The sequence below is a fragment of the Protopterus annectens genome, chromosome 2.part1 (assembly GCF_019279795.1).
Source record: "Protopterus annectens isolate FY-2018-M chromosome 2.part1, PAN1.0, whole genome shotgun sequence".
In the NCBI taxonomy this organism is placed as follows: Eukaryota; Metazoa; Chordata; order Ceratodontiformes; family Protopteridae; genus Protopterus; species Protopterus annectens.
In genome coordinates, this window is record NC_056729.1 from 1,683,121,865 (window position 1) to 1,683,135,262 (window position 13,398).

The following is a 13,398-nucleotide window of genomic DNA, read 5'->3' on the forward strand; positions in this document are numbered from 1 at the left end:
AGTTTCTGTGTGATCTCTAAACTCTTAGATATCTCTGTAATGTAGTAGTATTGTCTTGTGTTTTAATTATTTATTATTAAATATTTTAAAAACCTTTACCTCTGGCTGGTTTGTGTAGCGATACATAGGCTCTAGAGTACATTGCCTATTTATAGAGTTTATTGTAATAAGCCACTCTAATAAGCCTTAGACTGAATATTCACATTACCAATTGGATAATAATATTGCACAGTAAGAATTGGACACCCTTTTTAGGGCCTTTGCATAGCTGATAATTATTAAGCTGGTGGTGGCAGTAATTACTACTGTATAGTCTTTCCCAGCCTTTCCCAGGAGTGTCTGTGAAGTTGTATAAGTACTTATCTCAAAGTGTGGGTGTGTGTCAGCTACCTGGGCAGGGACATGAAACACTGGCTGGAAAGAGAGGGTACTGAAGGTCAGCTTGCCAGCTAGGCTGAGATCTGGACCCTATAGCTGTGCCAGTGGGGAGTCTTATTGGGGACCTGGAGAGCAAGGGAGCAACCAGCCCCAGACTGACTGTGATCTCTGTGTGCACTTAAGGGAAATTGCCCTTTACTGTGTGTATTAGTTATCCTTTCCTCTTCTATGAGACGACCTCCCCGGTGTTAGTGGTGAGGACTGAGGCTCCTTGATTGCTAGGCCAGGGCACGGTCATCACATATCTGGTGGCAGTGGTTGGGATAAAATATCCTCACATATCTGTTTGGCAGCGGTGGGATATCCACATCACATATTAATTAGTTAGCAAATACTAATTGGCTTGTAGTGGTGTGGGTAGAGTGAATACTGTAGCTTATGTACAGTGATCTCTGAAGGTGTTTTGTACTCTAAATCATCCATGCAGTGTATACTCAGAGTTCAGATCACAATTGTTTTATTTCTTTTGTTAGCTTAGTTAGTCAGGGTGAGCAAGCAGCATGTCAGCACAGGAGTATGGAAAGATGACAAGGAGCCAGCTGGTGGAGATGTGCCAGGCTAGAGGACTGGTGCATGGAAACCTGACTAAGGCAGACCTGACTGCAGCCTTGGTTACAGCTACATCAGAAAACAGCATCCAGGAGGACAATCAGACTGGCAGTGGAGATACAATATCCTCGGAGAATGAACAGCTCAACCCTTCTGCGAAAGACAATCGAACTGGCAGTGGAAATACAATATCCTCAGAGAATGGACAGCTCAACCTTTCTGCAGTGGACTTAAAAATCCAGATGGATCTAAAGAGACTTGAGTTGGAGGCCAGGTATTTGGAGATAGAAGCCAAAGAAAAGGAGCGTCAGAGGAAGCATGAGAGGGAAATGCTGACTCTTCATCAGAGTCATGGAGGTAATGGGGAAGGGAGTAACTGGACCCCAGAAGCACAACAGGTTAGTAAATTTCTTCAGCAATTTAAAGAGGGGGATAATTTTGATAGTTTCATTCACATGTTTGAAACGGTATACAAACAGTATAGTGTTGACCAAAGGCTCTGGGTACGGTTCCTGACCCCTTTACTCCATGGGAAAGCTGTAACTTGTATATCACAAATGCCTGACTCTGTTTTGATTACACTGCAGTAAAAAAGTCTGCTATAATGTTTTAAGCTAACACCTGAAATGTATAGGAAAACGTTTTGTGAGCATAGACGGAAGGCAGATGAAAATGTATGTGAATATGATGCTGAACTGAGCACTTATTTTCATAGCTGGGTGAGTAGATGTCAGGTCACCACTTTTAAAGGGCTGGCAGACGTTTTGGTGAGGGAACAAGCCCTTAGCCCTTTGCTTGAGGACATGAGGATCTGGTTAGCTGATAGACAATGTGCTACTTCAGATGAGTTGGGGAAGAAGGGAGACCTATACCTGGCCAACAGGGAAGCCCTGCACAGGAAGGGGACCCACAGTACTGCTCATGGGTCTAAAGGAACCCATGCTGGGCAGCACAAACTGCCAAAACAGAATCCACCAGTAGCAGGGGAAGCCACTAGTCCAGGTACACATCCAGGAGCTAGGGTTAAATGTTTTGAATGCAACCAGTGGGGCCATGTGGCATACGGGTGTCCACGGCGGCAAGGTGGGGAACCAAAGGTGAGGGAGCCAGTAAGTGGGAAAGACAAAATGCCAACAGTATGTTGTCTTGAGACAACCGGGGTATGGAACTACCATCCTGCAGATGTCCTGAGAGGGAAGGATTCAGATGAGGCAGTACTATGTACTCATGCAGTTACATGCATTAAGGCTAGGAGACAAGCATGTGGGTCTGGTAGCCTGGGGGAGACCCAGACAGACTGCATACTTGCAGCCAGGACTGCTGAGGTGGTTACTTCAGGGAGTGAGCTACGCTGTAGCAGTGAGACTGGATGTGAGCCACAGCTGCTTCGGGGTACTTATGTTCCCTTGGACAGGGTAACTGCAAAGGTAGAGGTGAGTAGTAGTACTCAGGCTGACAGTGAGGCACCACTGTCAGTGGATGCCAGACTTCCAGTGGAAGGGGAGCTGGGAACGGTTACAAGGAGGGAGTTAAGACAGGCTCAGCTCTCAGACCCTACATTGCAAGGTCTGAGGCAGGTATCTAGGGAGGCACCTGATTCTCAAGGGAAGGGGGAATCTGTATACTGGGACAAAGTGTTACTATACAGAGAGTGAACCCCTGAGGGAGGGCTAGAAGGTGAAAGAGTACAGCAGTTGGTAGTGCCTAGAGCTTACCATCTGGCACTTCTAGCCATAGCCCATGAAATTCCCTTTGCAGGTCATATGGGCATAAAACGTTCAAAGAGGCGTATTATGTAAAACTTCTAGTGGCCTGGAATTTCCAGTGATGTAACAGGGTACTGCAGGACCTGTTAGCAGTGCCCAAAAGGTAGTCAGGGCAATAGACAAGGTGAGAGCTCCTTTGATGCCTTTGATGTGACTGAGGAGCCATTTCAGAGGGTAGCTATGGATATTGTGGGTCCTCTGAGTACCCCAAGTTCCACAGGGAAAAAGTATATCCTAGTGGTAGTGGATTATGCTACATGATACCCTGAGGCAGTGACTTTGTCCTCCATTGAGGCAGAGAAGGTGGCAAACACTTTGTTAGAGATTTTCAGCAGGGTGGGTTTCCCAAAAGAAATACTGACTGACTGAGGTGCCAATTTCCTGTCAGACCTGCTGGCTTGTCTGTGGAAGTCCTGTGGGGTGAAGCACATGAAGACCACCCTCTGCCATCCCCAGACTAATGGTCCTGTTGAGAGGTTAAGCTCTATAATCAAGTCCATGCTACGGGCATTTGCAGAAAAGTTTAAGAGGGAGTGGGAAAAATATTTGCCCCATCTGTTGTTTGCTTACAGAGAGGTTCCCCAGGAATCCACAGGTTTTTCACCCTTTGAGTTGCTGTATGGGCATAGGGCGAGGGGACCTCTAGATTTAATTTGAGATGAGTGGGAAGGTGAGTGTAAGTCTCACAAGGAGTCTGTTGTGGCATACGCCCTAAACCTCAGGACACGGCTCAGGGAACACATGGGCTTGGCCCAGGTGAACCTGGCAGAAGCCCAACAACTGAAAAAGGTGTGGTATGACAGGAATGCTCGAGCTAGAAAATATGCTGTGGAGCAGCAGGTAATGGTTCTCATTCCTGTCAGACACAACAAGCAGCTTGGGAGGGACCCTACAATGTGGTAAGAAAGGTAAGTGATGTTAACTATATGGTGGAAGTGCTAGTCAGATGGCAGGAGCACAAAGTGTACCATGTTAACATGATGAAACCTTACCATGATAGGGAGGCCCTTGCACTGAGTATTTGCAGTGGATTGCAAGAGGAGTCTGAGGGAGATCTGGGAACTGATCTCCTCAGTGAGGCTCGGGCTGACACCTTGGTGGAAGGGGTAGCAATATCCCAGCAGCTATCTCCTACCCAGGTTCAAGAAATCCGAGCAGTGTTGCAGAAATTTGGAGACATGTTCACTGGGAAACCAGGGAGCACCCACCTGGTGCAGCATCAGGTGGATACAGGACCCCAAAGACCTATTAGGCAGGCCCCCTTATAGGGTGCCTGAGGGAGTCAAACAGACTCTGAGGGAGGAAGTACTGGAGATGTTGGAATTAAAGGTGATTCAAGAGTCCAACAGTCCCTGGGCCTCCCCAGTAGTGCTGGTGCCAAAAAAGGATGGCAGCACCAGGTTTTGTGTGGATTACAGGAAATTAAATATTCACAGAGAGTCGGATGCTTACCCCATGCCTAGGACAGATGAGGCCCTAGAGAAGCTGGGTGGTGCTAAGTATCTTACAACCATAGATCTTACTAAGGGTTACTGGCAGGTGCCCTTGACTCCCAGTGCTAGAGAGAAGTCAGATTTGTGACTCCTTTTGGCTTGTATGAGTTCACAAAGATGCCTTTTGGGATGAAGAATGCCCCAGCGGCTTTCCAGAGGCTGGTGGATAATATCCCAGCAGGAGCAGGAGGGTTTGCCCTTGCTTACCTAGTTGATATTGCCATCTACAGCCATTCCTGGCCTTCAGCATGTCAGGGAGGTGCTGGGCAGACTACAGAGGGCAGGGTTTACCATTAAGCCGAGCAAATGTCAGGTGGGTATGGCAGAGATTTCCTACCTAGAACATAGAGTGGGGAGTGGTAAGATAAGGCCAGAACCTGCCAAAGTGGAAGCAATTCAGGCATGGCCTGCACTTGTTACCAAAAAGCAGGTGAGGGCCTTCTTAGGGACAGCAGGGTACTACAGAAAGTTCGTCCCCAGTTATAGTACCATAGCTAATCCACACCGAAGAATCCTGAGTAGACCTGTATCACACACCAGTGGAGTCCAACTAGATCCACAAAAGCAGTATTTATTAAGCTCAAAAATGATGACACTTTTTGTTAATCCACAATAGTTTAACTTCATCAGATACACACTTCCTTAGAAGCAAGAGTTTAAAAACCCCTCTTGTCACACCACATGGTCTACAACCAAAGATTGTTGTGTGTGGCAGCTAACACTCCTAAAAGGAACCCTTCCCTCTGAAGCACAAAAGCTAATTTTGTAACACAAAACAAAATATCCAGTTTGATAAAAATGTGTCAATGTATGCATATATATATATACATACAAGTGAAAGATTCACTGAAGGCAACACACTGCAGTTCAAAAATACAGAAATAAACAATACATATTTAAAATACTAATAAAATGCTTAAAACAAGTACTGTTTTTCAAACAACCAAGCAACCATGTTACTGTTACACTAAAATTTGATATAACAAGTGTTTACAGATACACACATTTTACCCAAGTCTAAAATACAAATTGTTAGTGTGGTTCAATGCCTTTTAAATAATACCAAAAACAGTACCACTATAACAGCCCCACACAGTTACTGACAGTAGTACCCACTATTTATCTATTCAAACTTTTCAGTTTTAAAATGCACATGATGGAACTAATTTCATTGATTCCAATGTAATGGCATGAATCTAATCTCAACTGCCATAGCAGTTCATTTCTTTCTAAACTAAGTGAGTCTGATCCCCCTCTCCCATCATTCAAAAATTGGTCAATAACTCTGAATAGAAAGTCATGACCTGGATGCTCCATACTGTGTCTTGCTAGGGCATTTTCGATCGTATTTCGACCTATGCTGTTGATATGTTCGTACACATGCTCCCGCAGTTTCCTGTCGGTCTTCCTGATGTAAAATGCCGGGCAGCATGTGCACATTGCCATATAAACAACTTGTTCACTCTGGCAGTCAAATTTGCCTCTGATTTTATATTTCTGATCTGTTATTAAAAAGGACTGTCCAATTGCCATATGTATGGCATGTATTGTTTATTTCTGTATTTTTGAACTGCAGTGTGTTGCATTCAGTGAATCTTTCACTTGTATGCATATATACGCATACATTGACACATTTTTACTCAAATTGGATATTTTGTTTTGTGTTACAAAATTAGCTTTTGTGCTTCAGAGGGACAGGTTCCTTTTAGGAGTGTTAGGTGCCACACTCAACAATCTTTGATTGTAGACCATGTGGTGTGACAAGTGGGTTATTTAAACTCTTGCTTCTAAGGAAGTGTGTATCTGATGAAGTTAAACTATTGTGGATTAACAAAAAGTGTCATAATTTTTGAGCTTAATAAATACTGCTTTTGTGGATCTAGTTGGCCTCAACTGGTGTGTGATACAGGTCTACTCAGGATTCTTCAGTGTGGATTAGCAGTTTTTCATTTTCAGCAGTTTGTTGATAGTACCACAGCTGCTCCCCTCACAGTCCTGACAAGGAAGAACAGGCCAGATAAGTTAGTGTGGACCCCAGCATGTGAGCAGGCATTTCAGAAGCTTAAAGAAGCTTTGGGAGGACCCCCTGTGTTAGCCAGTCCAGATTACAGCAAAGAATTTGTTGTACCGGTGGATGCTTCAAACCATGGGGTGTGGGCTGTACTTAGCCAGATTTCTTCAGAGGGGGAAGAGCACCCAGTGGTTTATCCCAGTCGTAGGCTCCAACCCAGGGAGGAATGCTATGCAGCTGTAGAAAAGGAATGTCTAGCCATAGTGTGGGCACTGCAAAAACCTCAGCCTTATCTGTATGGAAGAAAATTCACTGTAATGACAGATCACATCCCCCTAATATGGTTAAACAGAGCCAGCCAGCAAAATGTCAAGTTGCTAAGATGGAGCCTGGGGTTGCAAGCATATGATATGTCAGTGCAGCACCGCAGTGGTATTAGCAATGCCAATGCAGATGGGCTCTCAAGACAGGGAATGGGGTGAGGTACCCTCAGATAGACCTAACCCTTTCAAGAAGCATTTCTCAAGGGTCACTTGAAAAACTAGCCTGAGTTCTCCAGGGGGGAGAGATGTGAAGATTAGGGGATAATGGGTGAAGGCTGCCTGCCTAGTCAAATAGAATTTGATACATAATTCTGGCATTTTTAAATATAAATGTAAAATACAGCCTTGTTTCTTAAATGAAAGAAAACACTGTAAAATGTGAACTTCATGATTGTAGCAACATTGCCATCTACTGTAAGGAAAACTAAGCCAGGCATTTCATCTGTTCTTTTGAAGTTAAAATGATGTCTTGTATACCCTTTTGATCTAAATAGTGGTGCCAAAGACACTAACTGAACACATTCATTCTATTGTCTTAACTTAAAGAATAAGTACTAGAGTGTACATGTGAAATGTCTATTATTGTTGTAGTTAAATTGTTAAATAATGTAGCCCTTTTGGCCTGGGAACTCCAGATTAAGTGTGAAAATGATGTAATCTGTATACTGGGAAAAACTAAGTGTCAAAATGTTATAATCTGGGAGGGCCCAACAGAAATGTTTGTTAGTGAGTTTAAAAACTATTGTTCAGAGTGACTGTAAGCATTTTGATCTTGATATCCAACTCTCATCACTGCCTTATGCTCTCTTTATATAAGTAGTATCTTAGAAGTATGTTTACTTGTAGAAATAGCTAGGACTATAAAGATTAGACTTAAGTGTTTTTCTGTTATATCAGAACTTTCCTACTGTATTGTTTTAAGTTTCTGTGTGATCTTTGAACTCTTAGATATCACAGTGATATAGTAGTATTGTCTTGTGTTTTTAATTATTTATTATTAAATATTTTAAAAACCTTTTACCTGTGGATGGTTTGTGTAGAGATAAGTAAGCTCTAGAGTACATTGCACATTTATAGAGTTTATTGTACAAGGCCACTCTAATAAGCCTTAGACTGATTAGGCACATTACCAATTGGATGATAATATTGCACAGTAATAATAGGACACCCTTTTAAGGGCCTTTAGGTAGCTGATAAGTATTAGCTGGTGGTGGCAGCAATTACTAACATATAGTGTGGGTAAAGGGGCACAGCTGGAAAATCTGTGTCAGCCTTGCCCAGGAGTATCTGTGAAGTTGTATAAATACCTATCTCAAAGTGTGTGTGGAGTGTCAGCTACCTGGGCAGGGACACGAAGCACTGGTGGGACAGAGAGAGTACTGGAGGTTAGCTTGCCAGCTAGGCTGAGATCTGGACCCTATAGCTGTGCCAGTGGGGAGTCTTATTGGGGACCTGGAGAGCAAGGGAGCAACCAGCCCCAGACTGACTGTGATCTCTGTGTGCACTTAAGGGAAATTGTACTTTACTGTGAGTATTTGTTATCCTTTCCTCTTATCTGAGACGCCCTCCCTGGTGTTAGTGGTGAGGATTGAGGCTCCTTGATTGCTGGGTCAGGGCACGGCTGTCACAGCCGTAATGGCAATGTGGGAAACCAAGTTTATATTAAAGGGTCCGTATGCAGACAGAGTTTATTTTTTGAGGAGGTTTGTGGATGATCTCTTCATTTTGCGGAGAGGGAACACTGAAGAACTGAAGAAGTTTGTACAGTATATTAATCAAACCGCTACATTTTTGAAGTTCTCACATACTTATTCTATGAAAACAGTAAATTTCTTAGATGTTATGGCACTGTGGTTATTGGTTTGCATAAGAAAGAATGTCATGTGACTCATTTATTCGTTAAAGATAGTATGCACCCCCATATAAAGAATGTCATGTGACTCATTTATTCGTTAAAGATAGTATGCACCCCCATATAAAGAATGTCATGTGACTCATTTATTCGTTAAAGATAGCATGCACCCCCCCACATATTTTTCAAAATGTCATTCAGAATCAGTTTTGTAGAGCTTCAAGACTGAATGTGACAGATGAGGATTTTCTTCAACAAGTTGAGCAAACTAGTAGTGATTGATTAGAATCGGGGTATTATACTAATGATATACAGAGTAGCATCAAGGAAGTGAGTAAACAGAGATGTTTAAAGGCTAAACCATATTTTTCTAGGAGTGAAGACTTTAGAGAAGGCCGTAGTGATGGACAGAAAAATAACATTAGAGAAAATAAACTAACTAGAATATCATTCTGTCACTCTAAAGATGCATGTATGTATAAGAATGTGATAGAGAAACACTGGAATATATCTAGACTAGATAAAGGCATCAGTAGTCTAATAAACTATTCACTGAAGAACTATAAATCCTTGAAGAGACAGTTATGTCAACCGAAGGTTAATGAAAGGAAGCATGGCCTCTTAAGGTCAGCTATAGAGAAAGGTACAAAAAAATGTAGCAGATGTAATTTTCGTAAATATATAGATAGTACTTCTAAGTTTGAACTTCCGGACCAGTTAAAGACATATGAGTTTGACAGCAATGCCACCTGTGAAACAGAGCATTTAGTCTATCATGCCCCCTGCACAGTGTGCTTTAGTTTCTATGTAGGGAAGACAGGCAGGTCTCTGAAGGAGAGAATAAGTGAACACATCTATGCTATCCATAAAAAGAATAAAGTGAATACCTTGGCCAGACACACTATCAATAATGACATGGAACATGTCTTTAAATTTTTAGTTATAGGGAGAACATATGAGAGTATCAGAGGAGGGGACCTACGGAATATTACAGAAGAGCTTGAAGCCAAGTGGATAGTAAGACTAAGGGCTTTTAGAGGTCATGGATTAAATGAACATATACCGCTGCACCCTAAGCTAAATTCTAGGCAGCTTTTTAGGTACGATGTGCTGTGGTATTGTTTGCATGATAAATCACTGACATCTTGTTACAGGCTTGTATGTACTTTGGAGAATATAAGTGGAAAATGTAAATATGTGCAGATCTGTACTTGTGACTGTAAACTCAAAAGTCATGGAAGTTTGAATTATAACTTACATTTTTTTACAAATAGGTTTTCAGAAGTGTATATATACATTTCAGACTTCTAGTACAGTTAATGGTATGTACCTAGTGGAATGCTGCATTAAACTGAGAGTGTATATTGACACTACAACTATGCATTGGTTGATTTTAATCATGTGTCCCAAGAGGGTGTGTATTTAAACTAAGAGTTGTTTTTAAAATGTATTAGACATCTGAAGAAGTGGAGTTACCCATGAAAGCACTTGTGTAGAATAAAGATTTTCATACTGGATTCCACAGCCGTCTCCAAGTCCTGGTGTTTTGCTTTTTATTCTGGATCTGTTTTGTACAAGACAAGTGAGTTCTAAAGCTTTAGTGGCAGTTTTTGTGTTTTTTACTTATCTAAACTGTTGACCTCTTCATCTCCCAGATAATTATTTTCTGCTCTTCATCAATTATTGCACATGTTCTTGTTTAAACTTCATTAATTTTAAATCCTGAGAAGACCTGAAATGGACTCAGAATTTTCCACAACAGAGATGTCCTTTTCTGGATTTATCAGTACAAAATAATATTATCTGCTAATAAAGCTAACTTTTCTTTTTTACCATGCCAACTATATCCTTGTATTTCTGAGTCCCGTATTTTCTTTGCCAATAGCTCTAAATATAAAGCAAATAACAAGGGAAAAAAGGACTTCCCTGCCTGTTTCTTTTGTTCAAACACAACTTATCAGAGAGGAACCCTTCTACTTTCCTTCTTGGCAACAATTCTTCATATAGCCTCCTAATTAACCTTATACTGTATCAGGGTATACAAATGCTTCCATTACCCTACTCATAAAATCCCAGCCTACTCGACTAAATGCATTCTCTGCTTCAAAACCTACTAACAACAGTAGTATTTTCTTACATACTGCTTCCCTCTGGATCACCATTGCTCTACTAATGTTGTCAAATATTTGCCTCCCCTCCACAAAACCACATGTGAAGATTGGGTGAAGATAGGTGAAGGCTGCCAGTCTAGCCAGATAGAATTTTGGAGATCATTCTGTCATCTGTAAATATTAATGTAAACCACAGGCTTGTTGTCTTAAATGGTAAAAATAGTGTTACATGTGGAACTGAAAAAATGTAACAACAGTGCACTCTACTGACCAAGTAAAGCATGTTGTGACCCTTTGATGTAAACACGGCTCTGGCCAGTCTAGATGAAGGAATTCTTGCTATTGTTTTAAGGCCAGAGTTAATGGCCAGAATTTGCATGCATGAATGTCCTTTATTGCTCTGGTTTCTGCCCAGAGGTGAAGAATGTAAATGTAGTTTCTGTTAGCCTGGGAACCCAGGGAAGTGTGAAGAATGATGTAATGTGAACCAGGAATGTGATTTTAAAAACAGAGAGAATCAGAGAGCATTAATTATTTTTGTCTTGACCATCCAACTCATCAGCACTCTGCCTGTGTTCTATATGTAAGTTTATCTTAAACTTGTGTTTTCTCTTAGAAATAGCTAGAAACTAGAAAAATTAGACTAAGTGTTTTTATGTGATGTCAGAACTGTACTACAGAATTATTTTAAGTATTTCTCTGTGATCTCTGAACTGTTGACTAGCACCGTGTAGTAAAAAGTATTGTCTTGTGTTTTGACTATTTGTTATTAAATATGTTTAAACCCTTTCAACTGTGGCTGTTTTTGTAGAGATAATTTAAGCTCTTTAGACTATTTGCATGCCTTTGGTAAAATTGTACAAAGCCACTTCAATAGCTTTAGCCCTGGGCTATACTACCAATTGGATAATAATATTGCACAGTAATAATTGGACACCCTTTCAAGGGCCTTTGAGTAGTGGGTGGTGGCAGCTGGTACTACCATATAGTCTTGGAAAAAGGGGCACAGCTGGAGAACCTGTGCCAGCCTTCCCCAGGAGTGTCTGTGTGGTTGTATAAACTCTTCTCAAAGTGTGTGTGTGTGTGTGTGTGTGTGTGTGTGTGTGTGTGTGTGTGTGTGTGTGTGTGTGTGTGTGTGTGTGTGTGAGCTAACTGGGCAGGGACACAAAGCACTGGTTGGATAGAGAGGGTGCTGGAGGTTTTAGCTTGCCCACTAGGTTGAGATCTGTACCCTATAGCTGTGCCAGTGGGGAGTCTTATTGGGGACCTGGACAGCAAGGGAGCGACCAGCCCCAGACTGACTGTGATCTCTGTGTGCTCTTAAGGGAAATTGCACTTTACTGCATGTATTTGTTATCCTTTCCTCCTATATGAGATGCCCTTCACTGGTGTTAGTGGTGAGGATTGAGGCTCCTTGATTGCTGGGCCAGGGCACAGGCGAAGCACCACATTTTTTACAGCTATCAATTTTGGCAACACCTTTTCCATTCTTTTAGCTACTATAGACATAAACACTTTGTAATCATGGTTTAAAATTGAAATGAGTCTATAGGAAGCTGGGTCTGATGGGTCTTAACTGTCTTTAGCTCATACAGCTACCATAGTTTTCTTTCAAGATGTTAGTACTTTCCATTTTTTTAAAATACTGTTAAATAAAATCTTTCTGATCTCTATCACTTCTTCCTTTCTAACTTTCAGAGTTCCACGGGACTATCTTCTGTTCCTAGATATTTGAAGATTGATTACACATCATCATTTTTATCATATCTCTTCCTGTCTTAAGTGTTAGGTGTTCAGCCTCATATACCTCTAGCCTTGGAAAAATTCAGTTCTCTTTCTTTATTTCCATGTGACTGCTTTATACAAATTTTCATACAATTTCCAAAATACCTCTAACACCCCTACAGGCTCTCTGGTTATTTGTCTTGTTATACACCCCCTAACCTTAGCAAAAACACTTTCTACTTTCTGTTTCCTAAGTTGTTCCATTAAAAGTTTTTGTGCTCTGGCATTATTATCAAAAATAATTGCTTAACACAAATCTTTCTAAACACATTCATATTATCCAGATACTGCCTTATTTTCTCTTTATCATTCTGCATTTGTGCCTCTTCCTGTTCTGTGAGATTCCCCTTATTCTGCAATACTTTCACCTTTGTCACCATCTGTAATTAATTCCCGTCACTTCTTAACTATATCTCGTTCTCTTTTATTTCAAACCTGATTTTAAACTCCATTTTCATTTTATTCCACTATAAACAATGTCCAAAGATATTTCTTAATTCCTAATAACTCCCAAATCATTTCCACTACCCAGTCCTTAAATTCCTCTCCTTTAACAGGTAGGTGGGAAAGCACAAGTGCCTCATTTTCACTTCATTACCCTGCATTTTTATCTTGCTTTTTATTGGTACATGATCTGAAATCAAATGCATATGTTCATGTGAAATATAATTTCTGTCTAGTCTAGCCCATTTATTGTACCTTAAGGAATAATATCTAAATCCTCTCCAAGTTTCTGCTACTGAATTGATATGTTCCATATCAAATATTTTCATAAAAACCTTCAGAAATCTACTCTCTTTTGCTATGGTCTCTCTTTTAAGTGCACTTGATACATCCTCATTCTTACTAGTCAATGTGCAGTCCCCACTTATAAATAATATTCCCTAATGAAAGCCATTATTTCTCCCAGAAATTTCTGAAGCTTCATAATAGCAGTTGTTAATGAAATATAAATAAATGCCAGTATGATCCTCCACCCTTTCCAGTAGCTCCTTCCTGTAACCAATCTACCATTATTCTCTGTTTTCCTTTTATCACTATTAGAGCTCCTCAGGCAATTAGTGTTATTA